The sequence below is a fragment of the Corapipo altera genome, unplaced genomic scaffold (assembly GCF_003945725.1).
Source record: "Corapipo altera isolate COAL_440 unplaced genomic scaffold, ASM394572v1 67, whole genome shotgun sequence".
Lineage (NCBI taxonomy): Eukaryota > Metazoa > Chordata > Aves > Passeriformes > Pipridae > Corapipo > Corapipo altera.
The window spans coordinates 8,816,079-8,841,760 of NW_020884906.1; the positions used below are offsets into that span (position 1 = coordinate 8,816,079).

At 44.8% G+C, this 25,682-nt stretch overlaps 1 protein-coding gene across 1 annotated transcript in view; it reads left to right on the top strand.

Moving 5' to 3' along the window:
• Positions 1–401: 401 nt before the first annotated feature.
• HIC2 (HIC ZBTB transcriptional repressor 2) overlaps positions 402–25,682 on the top strand; it is a 71,119-nt gene continuing 45,838 nt past the window's right edge. Inside the window, exon 1 of the mRNA XM_027652232.1 lies at positions 402–714. The gene's annotated coding sequence lies outside the window, so the exon portion shown is untranslated. The remainder of the gene's footprint in view (positions 715–25,682) is intronic.

Below are 25,682 nucleotides of genomic sequence, written 5' to 3' on the forward strand. Positions count from 1 at the left end.
GCTAATATGCAAATAGTGCTATACATGAGGATGTTCCATAAATTTGTGTATAAGGCTCATTTCAGATTCCAACACATGTACAAGCTGTAATCTGTATTATTTCTCTTAACACACACTTGAGAGTTCATCAGTGATGGGAGAAATAATCTTAACAAATGCCTTTTTCATTGCTCAGAACCTGGGAGGGAGCAGCAGTATTTGGGGTTGCCGGGAGCAGTGGTCGGGCTCCAGGCTGGGTTTCGGGGTGTGGGTGGCAGGGAAAGGGGGGCGGCTCGGGGTGGGGGAAGCCCTGGTCCCTCGGTGGGAATTAGCCCGCTCCCTGTCCCTTTCCCAGCCCCGTCGCGGCAACATTTATTGCAACAGCAGGAAATTGCTTATTACTAAACTAGCTGGCAAGGGAGCGGAGCCGATGCTGTTCCACACTGGCACAGCAATTGCTTAGCTGCTGCTTTCCCTGCCTATCCTTGTTCCGCTCTTTCTTCTTCCCCCTCTTTCTCTCCTCTCTCCCTCTCTCTCTCCTCTTCTTTTTTCATTTTGGCTTCTATTCAAATGTGGGTCAGGGGTGAGCGGCTCCCAACGTCACAAGCTTGCAAGATGGCGCTGGGAGGAAGGCTGTGAGATGAGGAACAGGCTGGTATAAACCGAGAGGACAGGAGAGGGAGAGGAGGAGAGGGAAAGGGGAAGAAAAGCTGCTGCTCCAGATGCAATAAGAAGGTAACGCGGCGCGGGGCGCGGGTCCCGCGGGGCGGCCGGGCGCTGCCGGGCTCCGCGGTGCAGCCCAGCCCCGCTCCCCCGCTCTTTATTCGCAGCCCCGGTGCTTTGCCCATCTGCACGGGTCCGCTCGGGAGAGTCGCCGGGGTGGCGGGGGTATCCCCTTGTTCCCTGCCCTGCATCAGCCGTGCCCGGCACCGGCGGTACTTCCATTGAAAAAATCCCGAGATCGCTCCTCTCCCCGTGCCCCCCTCTGTCCGTGCCCCGGGCCCCCTGCCCTCGCTCTCCCGGCGCGCTGCCCCGTTGCTTTGGGGGCCGGGGCGTGCATCGCTGTGCCGGCCACCGTGCCTGTCTGGGGGTTGCAAATGCTGGTTATTTGGTTGAAGCGGCTGGAAACTTTCCCCCTCCTCCCGTGCCATTTGTGTGTGTGTGCGCGCGTGTGTGTGCATGGGTGCGCGCTGCCCCTTCCCCGCCGGCGGTGGGGTCGGGGCGGGGGGCCGCAGCTGCTGCCCGCCGGGGCCGGCCGGCGTGGGGCTGAGCGGCGGGGAGCGCAGGCAGCCCCGGAGCAGCCGCCCGCTCCCCATCCCCACTCGCCCCTGCAAGTGAGCCGTATTTTATTTTATTTTGTTTTTTTCCCCGAAAGGAGAGAGCGGAGCCCCGGGGTGCCGGGGGGCGTGTTTGTGCCGGGGATCTGGCCGCATTGTGGAGGAGAGGGCAGGAAAGGGGCTCCCGGGACTTGCATCCCCTCCTTTTCGCCCGCGGTCCATCCGCCGGGCTGCGAGGCGACGAGCCAGGCCGGCATCCCCCAATCCCAGCGCCGGCCCCAGCCCCACCGAGCACCCCCTGCCCTACCGGGACCGCGGTGAACTTTTGCCCTGGCTCCCCCCTTCCCCGCCGCCCCCCTCGGTCGCTCGGGATCGCGGAGGGAAAGACCCGCCGGCTCCGCTCGCTCTGCCCGTCGCTGCGGGTCTCTGGCTTTTGTTACGGCCCCATCTCGGACGCAATGGACGGAGCAGGATCGCGCACCCTCCCAGACCCTGCCCGCCGGCTTTGTGCCCCGCAGGAAATGCGCGTTCCCCGGCCGCGCCGGCCAGCGCAGAGCTGTCCATCCCGTTTGAAAAAAAATTAAAAAATTAAATTGTACGTCCAGGCTGGCAATATTGCTGCCGAGGCGCTCGGCATCGCAACTGAGGGAAGCGGGAGGGCTGGTGGCTGCCCGCGGCTGCCCGGTCCGGGTGCGCGGCGCCGCGGAGCCGGACCGGGCTCTGCATCCCCCGGCGCGCCGGTGCCGGTGCCAGCTCGGCGGCGGGGGGAGCCGGGCTTTTTGTGTTGTTTTTTTTTCTGGTTGCATTTAAAAGCAAAGCCAAGCCGGCGGGGGAGTGGGGGCGGGGGAGGCAGCGTGCCGGCCCCCTGCGCGGTGCGCGGCCCGGGGAGCCCCGCGGTGCCCGCAGCGCCCAGCCCGCGCCCGGCCCCTTCGATACGGGGCGAGAGCCGGCGGGGAAGTCAATTATTGACTTCTGCTTGGCCGGGTCCCAGGTGGAAGTGGGCACGGCGGCGGCGGGCGGCTCTCGGCGCGCCCCCCGTTATCGGGGCCGCCAGCCGCGCTCCTCCCGGGGGATCCGCGCCCGCCGGACACCGCGCCCGGCCCCGCGGAGCGCGGATGTGCACCCGGGGGCCGGGCACTCGAAACTTTCTGCTGCCAGGTCCGCAGCCTTGGAGAACTCGGGTGGCCTCGACGCTTCCGTTGGCGGGTAACTTGGCGTTAGTTTGTGGGAGTGGGTGTATACACCTTTACATAGAATTAATGCATTATCTATGGAACCAAGTGTTTTAGCAGACGGTCACCGAAATCACCCAGGATGTTACTCTGCTGTTAGAATAAATCTGAGAGAACAGCCAGAAACCAGTTAAGAGCATCAGAATTACATTCTGCTAATGAACTGTCCTTTGACCAAAACTGGTTTAAATTTGTTTTGGAATGCTGTTTATATTTGAATAGCTCCCATGTTTTTCCACAAATTAAAGGGGAAAACAATATGCAATAGTCACTTTCATTGGAAAATGTCAGAACTATGAGCAGATGTTTGCTGTGCCTGATAAATACAGTGTATAAACAACTAATATTTCAAGATGACTTATTACTATTTTTTATGACTCAGAACTATTGTAATATACTACAGTGGCTCTGGAGAGAAAGCTGTAAATGACTCCTTAGGATTTCACAGCAAATCTGCATGGGGAAAATGACATATGGAAAGAAAATTGACTTATTTCCACAACTGCAAGTGGCCTCCTTTTTGCGCCTTTTCATTAGCAATCTAATCCTAAAAGCATTAGGAGCAATTATTTGCAGTGGTGCCTGACATTCTAGGTCTAATTATTTAAATCAGTTTAACTTTTGATGGTTGACCCATTAGGTCAAATCTGTGTGCCCTTTGTTATATTTATTAAAAAAAAAAAAGGAGGAGTGGGGGTGTCTTCAAACTTGCCACCTGCTACTGACATATCATTTTAGCTCTGGAGGAGATCAGCATTAAGAATAAGCAACCTCTTACATTTGTTACTTTCCATTCTAACATGGGAAAGGACACCCCCTGTAAGTGCCTTGTTCTCCAGTGTCTAAAATCCATTGCTTAATCACGACAGACTTGTGTGGCCACAGGATTGTAAGCAGGAGGAATGGGAGAATCCAAGGATATGGCAGGTTTTCCTTATGTCATGCTTCCTAATCTACGTGAAATGCAGATGAGACGCACGTACATAAAAGGGATGATTTTTCAGTGTTTGGTGGAAAAGCTTCTTCCGAGGATCCAGGAGAGCTCTAAATCTTTAATACATAAAGAAATAGCTCACGTTAGTATTCACATACGTTGCTGGGCGGAATGACTTATGGATGTGTAGATAGTAATAAGTATTGCAAGATGCTTGAAGCACTTGGTATCACGTGATGTGCTGTAGTGTCAGTGCTGAATTGTTTGGCAGAAGCCGATGTGTGACAAGGGGTGGGGGGAGAGAGGAGAGAAAGAGAAGATGAGAGGCCTGATTCCAGGAGGGTGCATGTTCAGTTTATTTTGTTTAGTTGTTTAAAATAACTAGAACACAACCTAATGCTAAACAGTTTGGCTGTGTTATGGATTTAAACTCTGTAAAACAGCCACCGCAGCCCAAAATTGGTGGTCACAGCATGAAATTTGAAGTTGTGAACAGCAGATCTTTCAATGAGAGTTCCCGTTTTCCAGCGTCTTTACAGTCCATAGTAATTAAGAACTGTCAAACATAAACTGTATGTTGTGCATTCCTTTGACCTTGCAGAAAATAGTACATGGCTATTCTTTGAGCTCCTGCTACCTTCTTTGATGATAGATGTAGGGAAGTGGGGTAATGTTTGAAAACCGAGGTGCATTTGCCTTCATATCAGAACTCGTGTTTGTGCTGACTGCAGCATTTAACCTCTCATCCAGCCTGATGAACATATCGTGGGTTGACAGGCAGAGGTATTGGTAGGATGGGGTTGTCGTGTTTTCTCTACAGAAACCCAAGTTTCCCATCCTCAAACCAAATCTGACTGATAAAGTGTACGAATGAAACTGCAGCTTCTGACAAGAGCCAGGGAAGAACGTTGCCACAAAGCGGCATTTGAGTGCTGCAGCAAATGTGGTGTTGGAGCAGGAGAAAGCAAAATCACATTTGTGACATAGCCATTATATTGGCTGTATTGTGACAGGCAAAGCTCAATGGGAAGGGACCATTTCAGCATCAGCGGACATGCCTTCCCTGCTGGGCTTGGAGAAAAATTAACAGGGCTCAGCTGTGGGATTGCAACAACTGAGCGTCGACCCAACCGTAAGCAGGAGAATATATTTTAAAAAATAAAGATGACTTCTCCTTTGGTTTGGTGATGATCACACCACCAGTGATTGAGCCACTAGGGCTGCTTAAATTGGTTTTTGTCTTGCTGTAGTATCAGGAGCAAGGACAAGGCATTGCAATAGGGATTTTGCTCTGCTGTGCAGTAGCTCATTGGTGAAGAAACTGCATTGGTTCGCTCAGGTCTCTTTTAATCAGCAGTGACAGTGTGCTTACTTCTCCCAAAAGCAGCAGAAACAATGTTAAAAAGATGTTCCTGAAAGTCCTGTTTTCTTGTTCAGTTAGCATCTCCAGTTTCCAACAGGATGCCAGTTTTAAGCTGGGTTTCTTTCCTTGAAGTGTACGTGTATTGTGCTAGCTGTCCAAACTTGTAAGTTACTCACGCTTCTTGTTTGTAATTCCTGGAAAGAAAATTCACCCTCCAGTGCTGGCTCCCACAAAACAAGGAAGAAATGAAACAGTGAGGTTAATCCTGAATTTTAAGCTGGTACAAAATGAGTTGTTACAATAGCTGTAAAGGAGAAGACTACAACATTGCAATAGCTGTACCTGCTGTAAGTGACAGGTGGGAGAAATTTTGTTCTTTTTCATCTGTGTTTGGATGACGGCCCAGTGCTGGCCACAAACTGCAATCCAGGATTAATCCTCACATAGTGTTTTCTTTCTATATATCAGATTTCTCATTTTGTTAATAAGCACAGCCTAGCATGCACTTCAAGTCAGCTGTTCTGGAGTGGAAGCGACAGGGTTTTGCGTTATTGAAATGACGGCTCTTGTGCTTTCCTGGAGCCCGTATTGTTTGACCAGGGCAGGGTGGAGGGTGATCCTTGTAATCACAAATCCTAAACAGGGATTCTGGTTACTGATTTTACTTAATGGAAAGGGCTGGGGAATGTACTTTATCCAGGATTACATCTGTATTATATCACATTTTCAGATGTGCACCCTGGGGATTTGAAGGGGCTAAAAAGTGATCTTTTAAACTGAAAACCTCAAGCAGGCATTCGGAAATGGACCTGTTGTGGGAAGCTTCCTTCACTTGCTCTCTTGGTAACAGAAAAAAGACAAACTGCTGAGCTTGGCTGCAGAAAGTCAGAAGACACATGCACTGACAGCTAAGCTGGGAGAGGAAGGGTCTGAGCCTTCAGCTGGCAATAAGAAATGTTCAGAGAAGTGCAAGGAGTTAGTTTGTTGCTCAAAACTGTCATCAGGGAACTCTCACAGTAAGAATAGCCCTGAAAACAGCTGAATGTTCTAAGAGATCTATGCAGGATGTAGGAACAACCCCCTCTTGATCTTCCAGCTGTAGATACTGGATGGAAAAACTTGCCAGTGTTGTCCTTGCCCAGGTTCTGGATGGGAGGTAGTAAGCGTTTCATGTCAGTACACTGGCCTGAGGCATTCGCTGTCCTTCAGTCCCCTGGGTAAGGGAGAAGGGGATGGCTTTCCATAATATATCAGTTTGCTCTGTCCACTCCCTTCCCCCACTGAACCAAACACTGTGCACAATAAAATTGTCTTCAAATCAGTCTTTTGCCATGAGTTTAAAAAGGGATACAAGATGGACTGACTGGGAAGAGGCCTCGTGGTAAACAACCTGACTCTGCTCTTCATGTTGGGCTAGTCCCATTCATTCCTGGACTGGTTTAAGATGACATGGGTGTACAGCAGATTCCTTCCCCTAAATGTGTGCTCATTTCTCGTTGTATAAAGAACCATTCAGTGAGTGGATTCAGTTTTCCAGGAGTCACATAAAGGCACTGCCATGTAGGACTGCTCTTACTGCATTCCCATCTGCTGTCAAGATGCCACCAGCCAGTTTGACAGTTTGGAAATCTTTTCTCTTCTTCGATAAAGAACAGAATAGAGTAATTTGCGTTGCCAATTTTAACTGAGAATTGAAATCAGCCAACAAGAAACCTTATTTTAAAGCTTGCTTGTTTGTCTATGTGGTAGTTACTCTCCAGCAGAAAGACTGGATTTCACTGGTTTGTACCTATTAAAACATGTTGATGCGCAACTAAAAATAACTTTAAAGTAAATTTGATGTTATTTTCTCTTAAGCAGGGTTTAACACATTCAGGCTATGATCTAACATGCAAATCAAAACCAAAAGTAATTTACTGTGTTTTTGTTTCTGAGAAGTGACTCAAACGACTTCTTATGTAGCATTAAATTTAATGAAATACTAAACCTGAATATTTTGAAGTGTTAAATAAAAATATTTAGAAAATACTTTCTTATCAAAATACTTCCCGATGACCTCCTGAGGTCCCTTCCTATGTGACTTATTCTGTGATTTTTATTCAGCTCCAATTTAAATGCAAAGCAAAGGAAGTGTTCTCAGAGCAAGAGGGAACAGATTATTTTTTAGTTATGTTGCTCTTTTCTGAGTTTGGAACTAGCAGATACTAGTCTCTAACACCTAGTTTTGATTTGGAGGGCAGTAGGCTTTCCTGTCCTTCTGCCTCTCCTCAAATCTCAATTGCTTTCTGCAGTCTGAAAGAACTGGTTATTGAACTAAAACTGAAAAAACCAGCCTCTCTGTCCCTTTGCAAGAGGCTCCTGATACGAAGGTTTAGTGAACTGCCCAGAGTGGATGAAACAAGAAAGTAGTGGCTTTCTCTGTTTAGGGACTGATTTTCCTCAAAACTTCACTAGCAAACACATACAAGACTGACTTAAACAAGACCATTTAAAAGAAGGTTTGAAATTATGCCAGTGTACAGTGAGACTTAAACTTGGGCTGTTTTTATTTCCCCTACCCCTGGAAGGATGCTTTTTTATTCCTAGTTTCTGTTTACCTTTACAAAGTATCCAGAATGGTCCTCACGTGGAACTTTTTGCTTAAACTTCTCAAGTCCTTGAAAAAACTCTTTGTTCTTTCCTAGGCAGTTTGAGTGTTCTTTGGTAACGTGATATTAGCGACATGATTATGCCCAGTCTTCAAATTAAAACGTGGATGTCCTTCTAGGCAGAGAAAATATCTACCAAAGTTGTAGATGGCAGGGAATCCACTAAAAACTATAAATCTGTGTCCACATCTATGGAGTGTACATATCCAGAACCATAGCACCAAAATGCTCAGTAATGGGAATTTTGGCATGAGAGTGAGAGTCATAGTGTAATTCTTCAGATGTCAGCAGACTGGTGTTTGGCTGAGTGTGTTTTAAAAGTCATGTAAATTACGACTTGAAAACTTTTACCCAGAAAACTTGGTTATAAGCACTTACTTTTATGAATTGGTGCAGTGGTTGAATGTTTGCCCACATTTAATTCTTCTGAGTAAGCTTGTGCTCTAAGGAACTCTGCTTCTATCCCTGATTTAATTTTTCCATGCTATGGTCATGAAGGAAATTAGGCAACTTCAGTTTTCTTCATCTTTAAAGTACGGAGAATACAATGTCCTTGGTTTGTCTTGTATATTTATCTTACAAATGCTCATCATATTTAAAAGTTTGCATAATGGGACCCTGACCTTAGCAACAGCCTGTAAATGCTGTCATCATACACATAATTCTAATAAAGCTTCAAAATGGTAAAGTTGCCAAAGGATTATGCAAAACCCACAGTGGGGAAAGGAGCCTCGAGAAGATTGCTCTCTAGCCCTTCAGAAATGCTACATTTCTTAGTCTCCACTGTACTTTATCAAACAAGGCTTTCAAAAGCGTAACGAAAATTGAAACGTGCCGGCTATAAAAATTATTCACTTTTTGCTACAGCACTGAAAGTATTAACGAGACTGTACTCCCCTGCAGTGAACACTGGGACTTTTTGGAAGGTCTGTTTTGCACTGAGAGTCTCTTCCTGGAAATAAAGAAATACCTCTAAATAATCCTTCTCAGGGTGTGCCGAGCAGCAGCCTGTATTTGTGTCTTCCCTCCCCGGGTTGTGTGGTGCAATGCCAGTGCTCAGCGTGACGCAACAGTCTTGGAAATTCTTGGAAAAGCACTTCCGTTTGCTCTAGGTAAAAACTGTGTTGGCAGCAAAACTGACTCTGCTGTTTACAAGCTGGCAGCATTCTGAAACGAGCTCCAAGAAAAGCAGTTTAATGTATGCGGTTCTGCGTACCCATCCAAGATGCAGAGGTGTTTGAGACTGTTGGCCTGTTATTATGGGTGGTGCCTTGGAGAAGGAATGTCTTGAGTATTTCCCCAAGTGTGGACCTCTTTTCAGTAGCTGCAGTCAGCTGGCTTATTCCAGTCAGGCTGGGTCTCCCAGTTTCTGGTTGCTACTTGTAAGCGATGGGTTTAATTGCCGAATTGATATTCCTCACTCCTGAGCGAGGGAGAGAGTGACCTGAGTGTGCACAGAGGACCATCAGCTTCATTCTGCAAGTCTCTATTTTGGTGCCTAAAACAAAGAGTTGAGTATGAGAATTTTCTTGCCACTGATTTATTGTTTGAATCTGGAAAAATCATTTAATCTGTCTGTACCTCTCTACCTCTGCCTGTGTAAGGCCATGATATTTTGAAGATGGGCTGAATTTCCATTAGCATTTAATGAACAGTAAATAACTGTAGTAGTTCCCATTGTATAATATTTCACCCTGTTAATCATGCAGGAGGATTTCAAGCTGAATGCTGTACTAATAATTCAATGTCTTTGTAAGTGGAAGCAAAAGCAGAGAAAACTAGTATATTTGATAGAGCTGTAGTACTGAAAATCATGCAGTTTTTTAAAAACTGCATGGAGGTGTAACTAGCAACAAGGATAGTCATGGAAGAAAAAATATTTTAAGGGTCCTGCTGGAACAGTGATGGAATCCAGTGATTCCATACTCACTGGAGTATGGAATTAAAATATCTGCCTATCCAGAAAAGAGATCCCTTCCAGCCAAAGATCTCAAAATGCTTTCATAATTAGTAATTGGTGACTTACAGCTGTGTCTCTGGCATCTTCACCTAACCTTTTTTGAGATGTTTATATGACTTGCCGAAAGCTGCCCACAGGTTCTTCCCTAACAGAACAGAAGCCATGGCCACAGCCCAACAAACCAGCTTCCTCTCTCACTGTACACAAATAACTGATGAAGCACTTCAGCTTCTCTCTTTCACTTGTAGGAAATAAAATCGCCCTCTCCCTTCCAAATTTCAGGAGTTCATATGAACAGGGACTTGGGCTACATGACACCAGCTGTACCATTTCAAAAGACTTATCAGTAGTTATCTTCTAATGCCCAGAACATCTAATACCATATGCCAGAGGCCTGGGATGTGCCCCATCCAGTAACTGGTTGGACAAGAAAGGGGGAAAGGAGTCCAGGTGAGTCCAAGCAAGTTTCTCTGTGCATCGACTGCCATTATTCAGAACATTTGCCTATTTGTGCTTGCTTCCTCTGTGGTTACACATGGACTCATGCTACCTCTGTGTTTATCTAAAACAGCTTGGGTTGTACCTTCACCAAAACCTCAAAAACCTAAAGCACCCTCCCTAAACCTTCCTGGAGCAAAAGCAAAGCACATCCCCTTCTGAGGTGGAGGGGAAGCTTCTTCATTACAATGTCTTTGACCATCAAAAGTGATGAGTGGGAGGGTATCTGACAGCATTAGTGCTGTAGATTGACTGGCTGGGGTCACGTTTTTGTAAGTGAGAAGGTAGCAGCTGTCCTTTGAGGCATGCAGGACGCAGCATTTCAGGGGAACTTGCAGCTTTTTTTTCCATAAGAACTGCTCCATGCTGTGCCATGCTGCTGTCCCACCCCTCCTCTTCTGTGCCTTGGGAGGGGGGATGGGGCTGGGTGCCCATCAGGAATGCTGCTGATGGCATGGGGAAAGCAAGTCTGCCTCTGCTAAACTTACACATTACTGAGACTAACCAGTCAAGTTTGCTGCTTGAAATTTGGTTTAAGTTTCCAGTTTTTTAAATCTCCAGGGAAGGAAGGATGGCAGCATCTCAAGTGAAGTCAGTGTAATGCCAGGATGTGGGATTTCTCTAGTTCAGTGCCTGTCATACTGTTTTTTAAGAAAATACTTGAAATTAAAGAAGTGGAGAAGTAGTATGAACATGGTGGTTTTGCAGTAAAATTAAAAAAATGAACAGTGCAAACTGGTTGTTGGTCAGACCAGAGTCTTCAGGGAAAACTGTCTTTAATAGATGTCATTGTAAGGGTAATGCTGTACTTGGCACCAAAAATTAGATTTAATGCTATAAATGGAGATAAAGCACATTGCAGCAGACAATATACTCCCAGCCCATGTCCCTGGCTAAAGAGCTTGCAATGCAAGGCACAAATAGGTGCCATATAGATAACTGGCTGGGGGGGTCAGATTCTGCAAATGCTTACTCAGGCACTTTGCTTGAACCCGGTGTGACTGCTGGAGTAAGAGCTTGCACAATCCAGCCCTAGGAGTGGGGCTGGAGCCTTAGAGCTGTTGGGTAAAACAGAACTGCTTGGGGGGTTTATTTATTTTCCAGGTGCCTGGTGAGGTGAGCTTTAAGTAGAAGCCCGCTTCCGACCCTGACTTGCACACCTGTTTATTTGCTGTAATCACGTGCAACCTAAAATTGCAAAACTGTGGATACCCTAATGATGCCTTTGTAAAGTTTCCCTAGCAAAAATTCAACTGGATTTTAAAAGCACACGCTTCTTTTAAAACTCTCAGCTCCTGCCAGCCTGGTGGGCTGAGAACATTTCGGAAAAGGTCAGAGGGCCACATTGAATGCTGTGGGTCCAATTTCCCAGGCTGATTTGTTGCCTGAACTCTTTGAAGGGAGCAGAGCACCTGCAAATCCCCTTCTGGGGATTCCCTTAAAATGTGGGGAAGCCTCCAACAGGTGTGTAGAGCTGGCATGGCCTTGGCCCAAGGTGGGGAGAGGTGTGGCTGGGACACGTCTGAACCTGCACTTGGGCTGGAGCAGGGAATCAAAGGGGCTGGAAGTGGTAGCTGTTCTCAGCTCCTCTCGCTCCCCTGAGCGCAGGGAAGGGATGCTAACCTTCACCAGATGAATTGAGTAGGCTGTTCTCCGTGTTTCTGCAGCCTGGCAGGAGGTAGCAGCGGGCAAGGGAGCTGCAGCTGCTTGTCCCCCCCTCTGAGAGGCAGCGGGTTGGCTGCCGGGGCAGATGCTGACTAATTGTATCAGGAAAGAAGTGGGAGGTGATAGAGCTGATTCAGATCCCTGCTTTAAAAATCCCGAGCCTGGCTGAGTGAATGCCTGATTAATGTATTTTCTTCTCAGATTCATTTGCTTTGAGGTCACAGTTCAGAGGCTCAAGAGAAAACAGCAGAGACATGAGGAGTCTCACTGGATGTGTGTCACACGCTCGCTGCCCAAGTGCTCTCTGTGTAAAAGGCTTTGACACGGGGAAGTCCCAAGTAGACTGTGGTACTGCCGTGTCAGAGAGGGCTGGCATGTCTGCTTGGGTAGGGGTTTGAATCTTCCTTTTTCTCAGGAGGCAGTTCCCTGGCTGGTATTAAAAAGTTATTCCTTTCGATGGGTCACTGGATCTTCTCCATAAGACCTTCCTGGCTTATTTTAAACCTAATGTTAACAAAGCATTTCTTTTGCCTTCATTGAGAAGAGTGCAAGTACTTCATCTGAGTAGGGAAGAAAAGCACAATTATTCATATTAAGTCAATCTCTACAGTGAATGACTGAACAAAAAAAGTCCAATTGGAAGAGTACATCAATTCTACTGAAGGCAACAACTTTTAAATTCTGTTCATCCCCAGAAGTCATAGAGAAAATATGTTTTCTTCATCCTGCTTCTTGTCAGAGGATTTGTCAGAAAGAAATATACCTCCTTCCAAATCTAGTTTTTAAAATGTATTTGCTCTTTAAGAACAAGTCGGCACAGTAATCCTGTTTCACGTTAACTGCTATGAAATATGGTTTTAACTTTTTAGCCCTACAGTGGCAGGAAATGGGATTTAAGATTTTTTTTTCCTTGAGTATAAAAGAGTTTGGGAGCAGGATTTAAAAAAAAAATCCTTACAATCCTCTCTCTGAGTCTATTTCCACAGATTACTCTTTCAATTCATTTCTTTTGTCTATTATGCAATTTGGTGTATGCTTTTAACTGTGATAGTCTTTAAATGCAAGTTGACACTTTAGATCCCTGTGCTGGCTTCTACTCTTAGTCCATAATGTCCGCTTATTGCAATTTATCCTTTGGTTGTCTAACCTGTGGGATTCTTTGCTTCCTCCAGGGTCCTCAGTTGTGCACATACTTGCTTTTTCCAACCATTCCTACATATTTGCTGTATCACTGTAATCTCTTCATTCCCTGAGCTGTGTCTGTTCCTATCTGTTTTCTCTGTCTCTTTCCACACAAACTTTGCACCATGTTTTGGGCTGTCCTTCATCAATATAACACTAATTTCTTCACTCTGAGCTACTGCAGACCTTCAGAGAGTCACCAAATAGTTTCAGGTTACATCCATGCAAGTGTTGGTGTGGCATCTGTCTGTGCATGGAGACTCTCTTTAGAACAGGATCTGTGTTTCAAAACTCTCTGCAAACACCCTTCTGATTATAATACCTTAAGGCCACTTGGCAAAATTTTTTTTTTTTTCCTGACTTGTATGAAACTGAAATCCCAGTAGATAAAGTATCACTGCAAAATGAAGAACATTCACTCTTAATGGCAGGAAAATCTGGCTGTTCTACTGAGAACATCCTTCAGCTTCCCTTAGTATAGTTTTTAATATTTGATTAATTCTTTGGGAGCAGAAGAATCATATGATAAAGTTTTAAGGAATAATCCAAAAGAGACAAACTTGAATGTGTTGCTGCTTTGTCTTGCCAGATACCAGTGGTTAGATTGAAGTTTTTGATTGTACAGTTCCCACTTATTCTTGACATCAAACCTCCAGCTTATGTCAAACTCTTGCTTTCCAGAACGGCATGTCCTTACATCTAGGGAAACTTGTGACTGATGACAGCTTTGATATCAACTGCTCTCAAATCCCATTGAAATCAGTAAGTTGAGGGTGCTGATTGCTAAAAGATGCAATTTGCAGATCAGATCCCTCCTGCAGTTGGGTCACAGAGCCTTGGAGAGAAGCAGTAGATTGTCTCAATCCCTGTCACAGACAGTCCTCAGCCTTCTCATTAAATTGTTCATTATTTGCTATACACATATATGCACTCTTTCTCTATTTTAAATATAGGTGAATAGTACTAGACATGAGTGTTTCTGTGTGCAATAACTGAACTCAGTTACTCTTGACATTCAGTTACAACAGGAAAAAATGGGGTTTGGTACTTAGTGCTGAATAGCAGAGGACAACTCATCAAGTTTTTCTATTGCAAAAATGCTTGGTCTGAATCTTAGAGTGTGTCTGTAATGGTCCAGAGACATGACAGCACACGTGGAGCACATGAAGGGGAAGACACAGGACATGAATTTTTCTGCAGGTTTTAACAAAGCCAGAATCTTCTATGCCCTCTCTGCTCTGCCACACAGAACGAAAGCCCTAGGGGGGGGTTGTTTCTAAAGTCATTTGAGAGCTGCCAGCACAAAATGAAAGCCCCAAGGGTTTCTCCAGTCTTTGAAGGGGCATCCACCACCTATAAATGTGAAAATGCAACTGAGCTGCACTTTGAAAGTGAGAGGGCAGTGGCCTGGCACAGTCACTGGGGAGTCACTGAACTGTCAAGACTGACACAATGTGAAACTCATGAACTTGTGCTTAAACAAGTTCTTTGTTTAACCGGTGTGTGATTTACTGTGTGCTGGTGGCTCATGGGCCCCACATCCCAAATGTTCCCCTACCATCCTCCCCATATCTGTGCATAAGCCAACTCCCCTTTGGGGACACCTGATGTGGCACGAAGCCTGTTGGAAAATCCCAAATGCTTCATTTTAGACCTGGGCATGTAAGACATGTGGCTCTGACAGGAAACTTGAGTTTTCATCCGCTGATTTTTACGAGGGACTTGCCCACTGCTGTGTCTGCGTGGCCCCCGGGAGCGTGGTGCCGATCCCAGGGTGGGCTCCATGGAACACGTGTGCAGGTCTTGGCAGGGAGCAGTGCTCTTGCTTTCCTGGGGGTCTCAGCAGCTCCCCCTGAGCAGGCAGGGCTGAAGTGCTGTGAGAGGAGTGGGAGGGCAGCGTGGGCAGTGCCAGGTCCCCACTTCAGCCCTTGGCTGCCTGGATTCTCGGCAGGCAGAGCTGCTGTGTGGCCTCTGTCACGGACAGTTGCACCTGATGTGTGGGAGTTACTTGGCACCTTGTGGATGTAGTTTCCCATTGATTTTTGGTGGAATTGATTTATAGAGCTATTTAATGGAATTGATTCCTTTTACAACTTTTTTCCCCTCTTAAAGACCAATTGTTTTTCTTGAGTGATGGCTGCAGGTTTGTGTTTAGGTATTAATATGCTCATGCACCCACAGTCTCAACCATGTTCTCTCTACTCGAACTGCAAAAGAAAGTCTCAATCTCAAACGCCATCTCCAATTTTAATATTATATTTGATGTATGACCTGGAATAAATTAAACGTGCTAGAACTTGCAAGATGAAATCCTAGTGGTGGGTATAACCACAAAGCAGTGTTCTATTAAGCCAAGGACTGTCGAGAATGTCTGTTGTGGTTGTGTCTGGGTTACGAGTGGCTCCCTTTGGTTTAGTGTAGGTGGATATTTTTATTCTGCCTGGCTTGTGAACAAGGGGATGAAACTTCAGAATATACCTACAAGAAGAGTAAGGCTCTGCTGACTTTTCCTTTACAAGCCCATAGGTAGGAACCACATTTTTATCCTAAACCCAGTATTTGTATTTAATGTATTTCATTGACTGTCACTCCAAAGTGGTTTGTATTAAGGAAATATTATATAATATACCCAGAGGAATACTGTGAGAAAGTGTGAATATCATAATTCTCTGTTACTGTCTTGTAGTTTGCAGGTCAGTTCTGTCAGTAAATTTAAGTGGCAAATTTGTGTTGTGGTTTTGGGCTTCTTTCTTATTTCCTTCCTTTCTTTCTTTTTCCAAGAAGTGCTGAAATAAATATGGGCAGGACCATAGCTCTGGGTGGGACACCTAAATTTCCAGATCAGAGAGACTTAAACATGTGTGCTGAGGGCATAGGATCCAGCTAACAGTTGCCTGTCATGATACAATAAAATAATCTCTGAATTAGCCAGCACCCAAGTCATACAAGATATTAGTAATCCAAAAGTACCTCCTTGAACGGCAAAGTGAAACAAACATCAACTGTCACTGTTGTTGTGTGTGATCCCTGTGTGAAATTTGGCTCAGCAATTTGGCAGCTGTATGTAGCACTAACTGGATCTCCCAAGTGGTGGTCTGATGTAGCCCTGAGCATAGTACATTTGGGTAATCTAGTTATCACCAGAGAAGTGACAGAGATAGAGTCAGCAGGAGTCAACATCCTATTTGAATAGAAAAGCTCTCAACTTCATGACTGCTTATCAAAACTTCCACCCTTGGCCAGATGTAATCTGGAGCCATCTAAAAACTCTATTGAGAATCCAGCAGGGCCCACTCCCGTGCATTTACCTGTGAGTTTAACAGGATGGCCAAGAATAATATCATTAGGATGCTGAGTGTGCAACTGCTGAAGGAGTGGGTTGTACATATGAACAAAGCTTAGCAGGAAAACTCTAGATGGTAGATGCATGATGCAGAGCAGATAATAGCAGAGTATCCGGTTGTCCTGTATCTGCAACTCCAAATCCCACACACCATTAACTTTGGAAAAGGACTCCAAATGTAAGCAAATTGCTCTGACCCAGATTTTAAACTGGTAAAGGAACTTGAATTCGCATGCAAGGCAATATGGGCCCTTTTGCAAAACATGCTATTTAAATGTGGCTTGCTTAGAGAAAGTTCCAACAACAATCAACCTTCACTGTGTCCCAGAAGACTGCCAAGACTTTATTCAACATCTTAGTGATCCTAAATGGCAGTCTTGGAGAGGGAAAACTGTATCGTTACTTTGTAAATGAAACCTGCAGCAGTTGAATTATACCGTAGTTTTACAGAGGTGTTTTATATACCACAGCCATATTGTAAACTACATTTTGTTTGCTTGGAATTATCCTAGTGATTTGTAGTCTGTCTCTGACAGATGTGTCTCTGCCCTAAGCAGTTATGCAGAGTTAACAAAACCTAGAGAAGGCAACTGCTCTTATCTGTCTTGCCCCATGCCAAGTCTTTGCCTTCCACTCTCTGCTGAGAAATAGTAGAAATTCCAGGCATTCTTTGGAAGGGAGAGGGTTAAGTTTAAAGAGAAGGGTATCTTGTCTTTCACCACTACTGGGTTGGAAAAATTTTAACTGTGCCTGCTCCCCAGAGGTGCTTCATTATGGGTGTGATGATATGGCCTTGGCATGCCCTTGTGGGATAGGTTGGACACTAAGGATCTGTGCTGCCAAGGTTCTTCTTTGTCATATGGACAGATTCTAGCATCGTGATTCTCAGAATATCAGAAGGAGCACTTACATGAGAATACATGATTTCATGTATTTCATGTGTTATGTAAATTGGGCTATATTTGGTTTAGGGACTGCAGAACCCTAAGGCTGTCACTGGGCTGTACAGGCACAATCTCTTCCCTGAAGAATGTCCCACTCTAAATGAACAGTAAAGGCAAAAAGGGGAGAGAGGAAGCTGAGACACAAAGAGATGCATTATTCGGCCAAGGTGGTGTGACAGATGTAGAGAACCAGGAAGAGAACCTCAACTCCTTCAGTTCCAGTTTACTTTGCCACCAGAACAGACTACTGTTATTACAGCACTCTCTTTTACATCCCTACTCTTCCAACTAAATTAACTTTCCTTGCCTCAAGGACTGACACAGTCCCTGTACAGTCTTCTGGCATATTTCAGCTATTCCAGAGAACTGGAACAACGAGCACACAAACAAGTCACTGCACACTGACTGATCATTGCTTACTCTCTGTATGTGAGGCTTTAGCTCATGGCAGTGAAAGGTAATCAGCTAAACCAGCTCTGTGCTCAGGACAAAGCCACCACGTAAGTAGAAGCTGCTTCTGGATTTGCACAGCTACACATCATTCTTGCTGGTCCTGGAGATGCTTACCTTGTGTTTGGGTCTCCTGGTTCCTGGTGCTGTGCACACATGGGTGTAAGGCCAGGCAGAGCCAATGCCACCTCAGGCTGCCCTGGCCCCATTTTGGGCACTCATGGGTACTTTACCTGGGTTGTACCTGAGTTGTAGCCAGATCTGCCATTAAGTTATAATGGTGTAAGTTGTTCTTGAGTATGTAACTTAAAAAGAGCAACATCTAAGCCTCAGAACACAGAATAGACCCCATTTTTATGAGTCTCCTTGAGACAGAGTGGCAATAATAGGAAACAAATGCAGATTGTTACTGTCCCATACTCTGCCCTGACTCCATGTGATGGTTTTATCAGAAAGCTCCTGTGCTTGCCCACTCCAGCCTTGCTGGTGTTATAAATTCCATGCCAGACTCCTGCCTTACTAAGAGTTCAAGGGACTGCATTTCTGTAGTGTGTGGACTTGAAAGTTACGAGATGGAAACAAATATTCCTGCTCCGGAAGATGGTAAACAGGACCAAACAGTTACTTACTCTTTGTGTGTTGCCTTGGTAAATTTAAAGACTTCTGTGTATTAAATGATGCAATAGCAAATTCCTTACAAAAAATAAAATGTCTGTAATCACCTAATGGTTGCTCTGGTTCTAGTGGTGATGTGGCATTGAATATCTCTTGGTTTGGCTTCCACAGTTCAGGAGTGAGGGGAACTGGAATGGTGTTTACTGAGCCAATAAACTTCTCACTAAACATAATTCATGAGCTCTAGCTGGCTAATAACCAGGATCTCAATGCTCTAACAGTTGGCCCCATACATTTTAAAACAAAGCTTTATTTGAAGTGAAAACTTTTAGAAAAATAAACTCTAGGATTTAGTGGCCTCTAATATTGTCCACCTCCCCAGGCCGTGAGAGATCTCATAACTAGAGAGTGCATTTTAAAATATTTCTATTGCAGTCTCTCTGTGCTAAAAGACTGCTTGCTCCAGAGATTCCTTCAGCATCCTTTTTTGTTCATTGCTCCCAAAACTTAGAGGAATCCATACACTCCTTTTAAAATAGCACTGTGCAGCGATACCCCCCCACCATTTATCTTTAAAAAGTGTTTCTGCTGACCCTTTGAGTACTCTAGGCAATCAGCATTTATTCAGCTATAAGAAAAAGGTGAAGAGCTGAAACAAGGCTTACTCTCTTTAAGATGGCATTTTAAAAATTATTTCCGTAACCTTTCTTACAGTCCTAGTTTTTCTCTGGAGAGATCTTCATCTGAGCAGGTTGATTTAAACACTTGCTAGATTATGTAGCAGGGTTTCCCTTCCTCTCCTCATGAATGAAGACCTGTGCTTCTGCAGGTTCACTCAAGGAGCACTCCTCCTTGGAGCACTACAGAACTTCAGATTTGGATTGGTCTCAGATCCCCACCATTTCCCTGTGTGTAGAAGAGGATTCTTGTGTTCTGTGTTTGTTTAGTTTCTCATGAATGAATTTTCCATTCTTAAAGAATCCCAAGCAGTTCTCAGCGGGGTGTGGGTGAGTGGTGGTCCTGCTCTCTGGGGCACATGTAATTTGTACTGGGGGCAGAACACTTAATTTTTAAGGACTGGGTATCAGTTAATTTAGATTTCTGCTATTGGTTTTACCTTCTTGTGGAGGTCTTGCCACTCTACTTCAGCTTCTTTCTTGGAGGATGACGAAACAACGCCTGCCTGCCTCCTGTCAGATGCTTTGAAGTCTGTAGATGAAAGATACCATATGAATGCAAAGTACTTGCCAGTTAATGTCAGCAAGTCATTTTGCTTGTACCTTGATGGAAAAAGCTTTATTGTCAGCTTACAATGAATGGATCTGCATATGCACCAGTAGTTCTTTCCCTTTTACTTAAGTCTTCTGGAGGATTGTATTGACTACCTCTCAGAAAGATAGAGGGAGGTTAAATACCAAGCAATAAAAGATTATCGAGGAAATTTCTTGTCATGCGATACCTTAAAGATAATACTTAGTAATATTTTGAAAAGGAAAGAAAATAGTGACTATGCACAAGGAGTTCCTACTAAACACTGTCTCATTCCCTGTCTTTTCAGGGATTATTTTCTCAAGCAGAGCTAAGCCTAGTTCCATCAATGCATAGAGAACTTCTATTATTATACACTGATTTGATAAGATAATATAATTAGTGTCTTGGTTCATTGATGCAGACCTCTACTGTCCAAAACCAACATTAGGTTATTAAATCAATTCTTATATTTGTTACAGTAATAAGATAAAACAGCATTATTTAGATACCGCTTGTCTAAACTTAGATAAGTTGTTCAACTGTAGCTGTGCTTGCTTATCCACATTCTGCTTCTGTTTTTAAAAACCAGCACAAATTCACGAGGTAGGTGCAGGCTTTGGATTTCCTGGTGTTTATTGTTTGGTGTGGCAGGGTCTTCCCTGTCAGTCATTTGTGTCTTGTCTGTGTGGCTCTGCCTCCCCTGCGGCAGATGGGCAGTGAGGAAATGAGGGCTCCAGTGGATAAATGCAGCAGCAGCAGCTGCTTTCAAGAAGGGTATCTATGAGCAGGCCTCAAGTGAGATGGTGTCTGGGCAGCTAATCTGGGCAGATATCTACTGGCAATTTCTGCTGACACACAGGTTGTGAGACCTGGAATTGATGGCTAAACTGGCACAGAGCCAAAGTCAACAGGGAGAAGAATTTTTAGGTAGAAAGGCAGGTCTGAGTTTCCCAAATTACAGTTGTGTGGGGGAGCCTGGGAGCCTTCTGGCTCCAGAGAAGGAAGAAAGAGGCTTTGCCAAATGCCCATTTCAAGCCCCTAGTTCATAGAGTGACACAGGTATTTATTATTCTGCTGGAAGTGGATCGACTTAGTCAAAGATTGCAGGGAATTGGTATTGTAGGTAACCTTTGATGTGTTTTACCTTTTTTTTTTGGCATTAGAGGCACAGATCTTGTAGGACAACTGACTCAGCCTGATGTTGAGGGACTGTGGTGTCTAGTGAGATCTGTTTTAAATACTGCATTTTGTATTAACTTGGGCTGCACACCACAATTCTGCTCCTGGTTTTGTAAGACATTTATTTGTATCGGAACATCCTGCTTCTTGCATGTGTGAGGACTTCCAGGGTGAGAGCTGAGCCCTGCTCAGCTTTGTTCCCCAATTCTGCGGTGGAACACAGGACCCTTTGAGAGTGCAGAGGGCCAAGTTGTGCTGCTCTGTGCTCCTGGTGTTCTGCTTCATGACTGGGCAGGGCCAGATGGAGAGGAAAGGCTATTTAATGGGGCCGTGTGTTATTGGAAATTGCCATCTAACATTCCTCGCTTTCCCCAGTGTGTTCTCCCCCTTCCAGGGTGGAATGCAGTAATTGCCATACCAGAAGGAAGCCATGATCTGTCTGTCTAGCCTGGCATCCTTTCTCCAAGACAGGCAAACAACAGATGCTTGAGGGAAAGGTACAAGAACTCCTAAAACAAACAACTATGGTATAACTTGTGCGGAGAGGAAGTCAGTGGTTGGTTATGCCCTGAGGTGAGGGAGTTTCTGGCCTTTACTGAGTGTTCTGTGTAGCTGGGTATTCACTATCACATATGATGTGCTTTTAAGCTGTTCTTGCGTACTCCCTGCCTTGAGCTGGGGACCAAGGAACAGCACAGGTCAGCTGCACCCCTGTGCGCTGTGCTGGAGTGGTCCTCAGTCTCAGACTTTAGGAGGGATAGGTGTACCAAGGTGTGTGATCCGGCTCCAGTGAGTGTTGCTGATCTTGTTGCCTGTAGAGGAGGGATCACTCCAGGCTGTCAGTCACATCTGTTTATTTTGTTTGCTAGTTTTGAGTGCTGCTTTTTCTCCATTTCCTGTTGTCAGCAGCCCCTGGCTCTTGTGCTGAAGGCATAACCTGTGTTGCCTGTTGCTTTTTCTGTAGTGCTCCATTTTGCATGGCTCTATCCTCTGCTGCAAGTCACTCCTGCCTTTACCTGTGCAGGAGCCTTTCTGTGCTGTACTTTTGAGCTGTATCTCATGTCTTCCCTGTGTGTTGGCCCTGATGAATATACTGGATGTTCCTGATCCTTCAGTAGCTCTTCCTGGAGAGGATCCTGATAGTCTGTGTTCCAGGTGGTATTACCAAGTGACAGAATTTACTCTGTTCAGTAAAATGTGATCTGAGCTCCTCCCTACTCAAACACAAGAGTAGGAGTGTTGGCTCCACTGGTGCTCAATCAAGGTCACCAGTAAGGGACCACTGAACCTCTACTGGAAGTCATGATAAGAACTACCATCTGGTTCCCTCCCTCCTGGTGTTCTCCACTGGCCAAATCTTTCATCACAAGCTACACATCTGAACAGCCCGTACTGCACACGGACGCTGCTGGTAACTGGTGTGAAACAGCCTCCAGCAACTGAAAGCCTGGGTAGAAATGAGAAAGACCTCAAGCAATGGCTTCATTGTCTGGTGCTGATGGAGAAGGCAATAATATGCAGGACCTGTGTTCACCTCAGGGAGGAGGAAGGGGAGAGTGCTCTTTTTAATTATGTGTTGCTAATTCTTTCCCAACCAGCCAGCCTGGGATTTCCTTGCATTCTGAGGCAGTGCTTTCATCTGTCTCCTGTTTAACAATCTGGACTTGCTTGAGAAGTTGGTTTTCCTTCTTGTGGAAGATTGCATTGGAGACAGAGTGTTGTTTACTTAATATCTATAATAAAAATCCTTTATCCTTTTTATTGCTTCCTCTACAACTCAAAAAGGGGTGGCATGGAAAGTAGCACATATTCTGTAGGAAAGATCTGGGTTCTGGTAACTAACCATAGTTACCAGACCACTCTCACTTCAAGCAGTTGGCCAATCTCCCTTGTGCTACCTGGACTTCTGTAGTCTGTGGTTCTGATTTGCTGCAAGCTCTCCCAGCAATCCCAGGTGAAGTGAAGCAGAGAGGTTAAGTCTCCTTTCCTAAACAACAGCTAGAATTTACCACTACTTGCCATTTCTGCTCCATGAAATGACTTTTGCTGAACCCTTTGATGAAGAAATATTGTGTCCAAGCAATTAGCTGGGTAGTGGTGTTGTATGACCCTTGGTGAAGCTGTAAGAGCTCTGTACTGCTTAGGTAAGCTGGAAACATACCTGGATGCTCACAAACAACACCACAATCTCGCTTCTAAAACTTGAGAATTACCCTCTCTTGGGAAGTCAGAGTAGTGGCTCATGGAATAGTGGAGGCCAAATCTAGATCCAGGTCCATTGTTGCAGATGTGGCTGGGATCTGGTGTCTGGCTTTTCTCGAAGTAATGATGTGAATGTTTCTTATGTGCTGTTGCCTTTCCCTTTTTTTTTATGATATCAATGTTCTTTTTTCTTCTGATATTTTAAACAACACACATGGTCTGGCAGATTCAAACAAAAGGCAAATACAGAGCCAGAGGCAGGTTTTTCTAAATGCAGCTTGAGATTTGTAGGCATAGATAATTAGAAAAATTGAATTGATAATTTTAGTTAGCTTATTTTTAAGTGGGGGGGAAATGAGCATTTTTAGCATGGAAGTGGGGATACTTCCTATGCCACATTCAGCTCCAGCATAGCATGTAACTTCATTATTTGTTCAACCCACTAGTACCTGCATGGGCATTCTTAGAATTAAAATGCTCTTAATTCACTAGAATGAGATAAAACTAAGTTCCTTTTAATACTGGATGAGTTGTCTGTACAGAGATATAATGTGGTTTAGCTAATTCACTTTAAATTCACAACTTCAGTTAATCTGAATTAAGTTTCCCAAGTCCTGTGTGTAAAGACATCTTAATTTAGAAAAAGCTGCTGCTGTGGAAAGAGCAATGGACTCAGCCCTGCCCCGAGGCATCCTGGCATGCAGCTCACTGGTTCAGACACAGAATTTCTGGGCATTAGCAAATTGTCTACCACATCCTTTTCTTCTCCTCTCAGAACTCCTCTGTGCCACCTCCTACAATTGAGGTTTCTGAGCCATTGCTCTGAGTAACTTGCTCTGGTTTTGTTTGCTGTGTAGCTGAGGACACAGTCTTTCAGCCACTGTCACCACTTGGGAACTGGGAAAGTTAAACTTGTCCTGAAAGCAGCCATGGACACACCCTTTGGTTTGAAAGGCCTGTCCAGTGGCTGTTCCCTGCCCAGGCCAGGTACAGAGCAGGAAGCAGAACGGGGGATCTCTCCACCATGGCACAGGTTTGTGCAATAAAACCCGACTTGTGCTGTGTATATCTGGGAAGCCTAACCATGAGAACAACAGTCTTTTAGGGTCAGAACTTAGCTCAGAGATTTGCTGAAAATATGTGCTTTTCTCCTCAGAAATGATTTTGTGGTCATATTATACACTTTTCCTATGAAAAGAGAAACTAGTCACATGCCTCAAATAAACCCATTTAGGATAAATCCCTAAATGAAACTTGCTGTTTGCCAGATGCAAGGAGTGCTGATCCATGTGAATTCTGACTGCAAGTTTCACCCAGTTCAGTTTGTTGGACTGTTTTCCAACTCTTGCCCTAATGGGAAACTGTTCACAGAATTGTTGTATTGTCTCATGGGCTGCTGGTTGTGCTCAGGGATCAGCTGGAGAGGGATCCCTCTAAGTTGGATCCCTCTAAATTTTTTTTTCAGTTGGAATTTCCAGTATGTTCATCATGGATATTACATTTCACTCCACCTGTGAGTTAGAGTATAGAGAGAGACAGATACAGGGGAGGGGAGGGCATTTTCTATGGGCCAGTTGATGAATTCATGTTCCTTCCACCTGGCAAAGTCACACCTGACATGCTGGTCTCCAGAAGCCCTGAAAGTATCGTGCACTGTGCGTGTGTGCTATAAATAAACTTTAAAAAACATAATTAAAAACACCTCTGGCAAAGCACATGCTTAACTGAAACTTGCCTGGTGAAGGTTGACTCAGGGGTGTAGGAAGGAGATGGGGAAAGAGCAAGTGGGAGGAAATAAATGGAACCTGCTGTCAGAGAAAAGCCACTTGTTTGTAATTTTCAGGCTGTCCAAGCTCTTGGCATGCCAGCTTTGGGAGATCCCCAGTGGCTTTCTGGATGTTTGCCCTTGGCATGCATGTTTGTGCCTGAACTGAGAATTCAAGTATTAACAAAACTGCACAAGCAGGGTTAGTTAACCTGTTAGAAAAGGATTAGATATCTTGGAATCATGGTTGATTCTCCAGTTCTAAGAATCCAGATAGGTCCTGCTGACAGTCTCCAATCAATTAGACAGAATAATTTCAACAAGTCCTCCTAATGAATTTTTATGTGTTCAACCCACAACTTGGATTGCTGCATCCCTTTATTTTAAATGGACAATACTTTTGATCTGCACAGGACCAAAGGAGGTTTGGGGAGATGAAACTCTCCTAGGGTAAGATACTAAACCTGATAATATCTGTGGAGGTATAATCTGCACTGCTGCTGTCTCAAAGCAGGTCTGGCTTACATGGGGTTTTTTTAAGTTGTATGAAAACATGATGCACCTGCAAGCAGGAAAATAAGTCTTCTACACCAAAGCCTTTTCAGGTGAGCCACTAAGGGGTTAAAGGCATTGCCCAGTTCTGAGGAAGCCTGTTTCAAGGCAGGCATTGACTGCAGTAAGGTTTCGCTGCAGACACAGGCTGATGTGCTTGCAGCAAAGATTGCAGGCTTATCAGTAAAGATAAACATGCAAAGGCTTCCAAACCCCTGTGCCCCTGCCACTTGTTTGGGGTCCTTTTTCAGAGACCAAGAGAAAATACAAGATCTTCTTCAAGATAGATGCTACTTCCAAAGGGGCAGCCAGCAGACTTTGTAGAAACAGAGACTGTGTATTACTGTGTGGTTTGGAACAGGTACAGGAGATATTAGTTTACCTGATTCAAAATAGTACTTGAGACCTTACAGTATCATGTGGGGTTGGCTCTTTCCCCTCACTCATCAGTCTTTTGCTGAGTGCCCAAATGCTGGACAATGTTGGGTTTTGTTGCCCTCAGTTACTTGCCATGGCTAATTTCTGCATGTGGCTTTGTGCTGCCAAGCAATCTCCAAGCTGTACTACCCATTTGTTTGCCATTTCTCACAAATACTTTGAATGTTACTTTATTTTAATCCTGGTACTGAGAGGAGGGGAATGG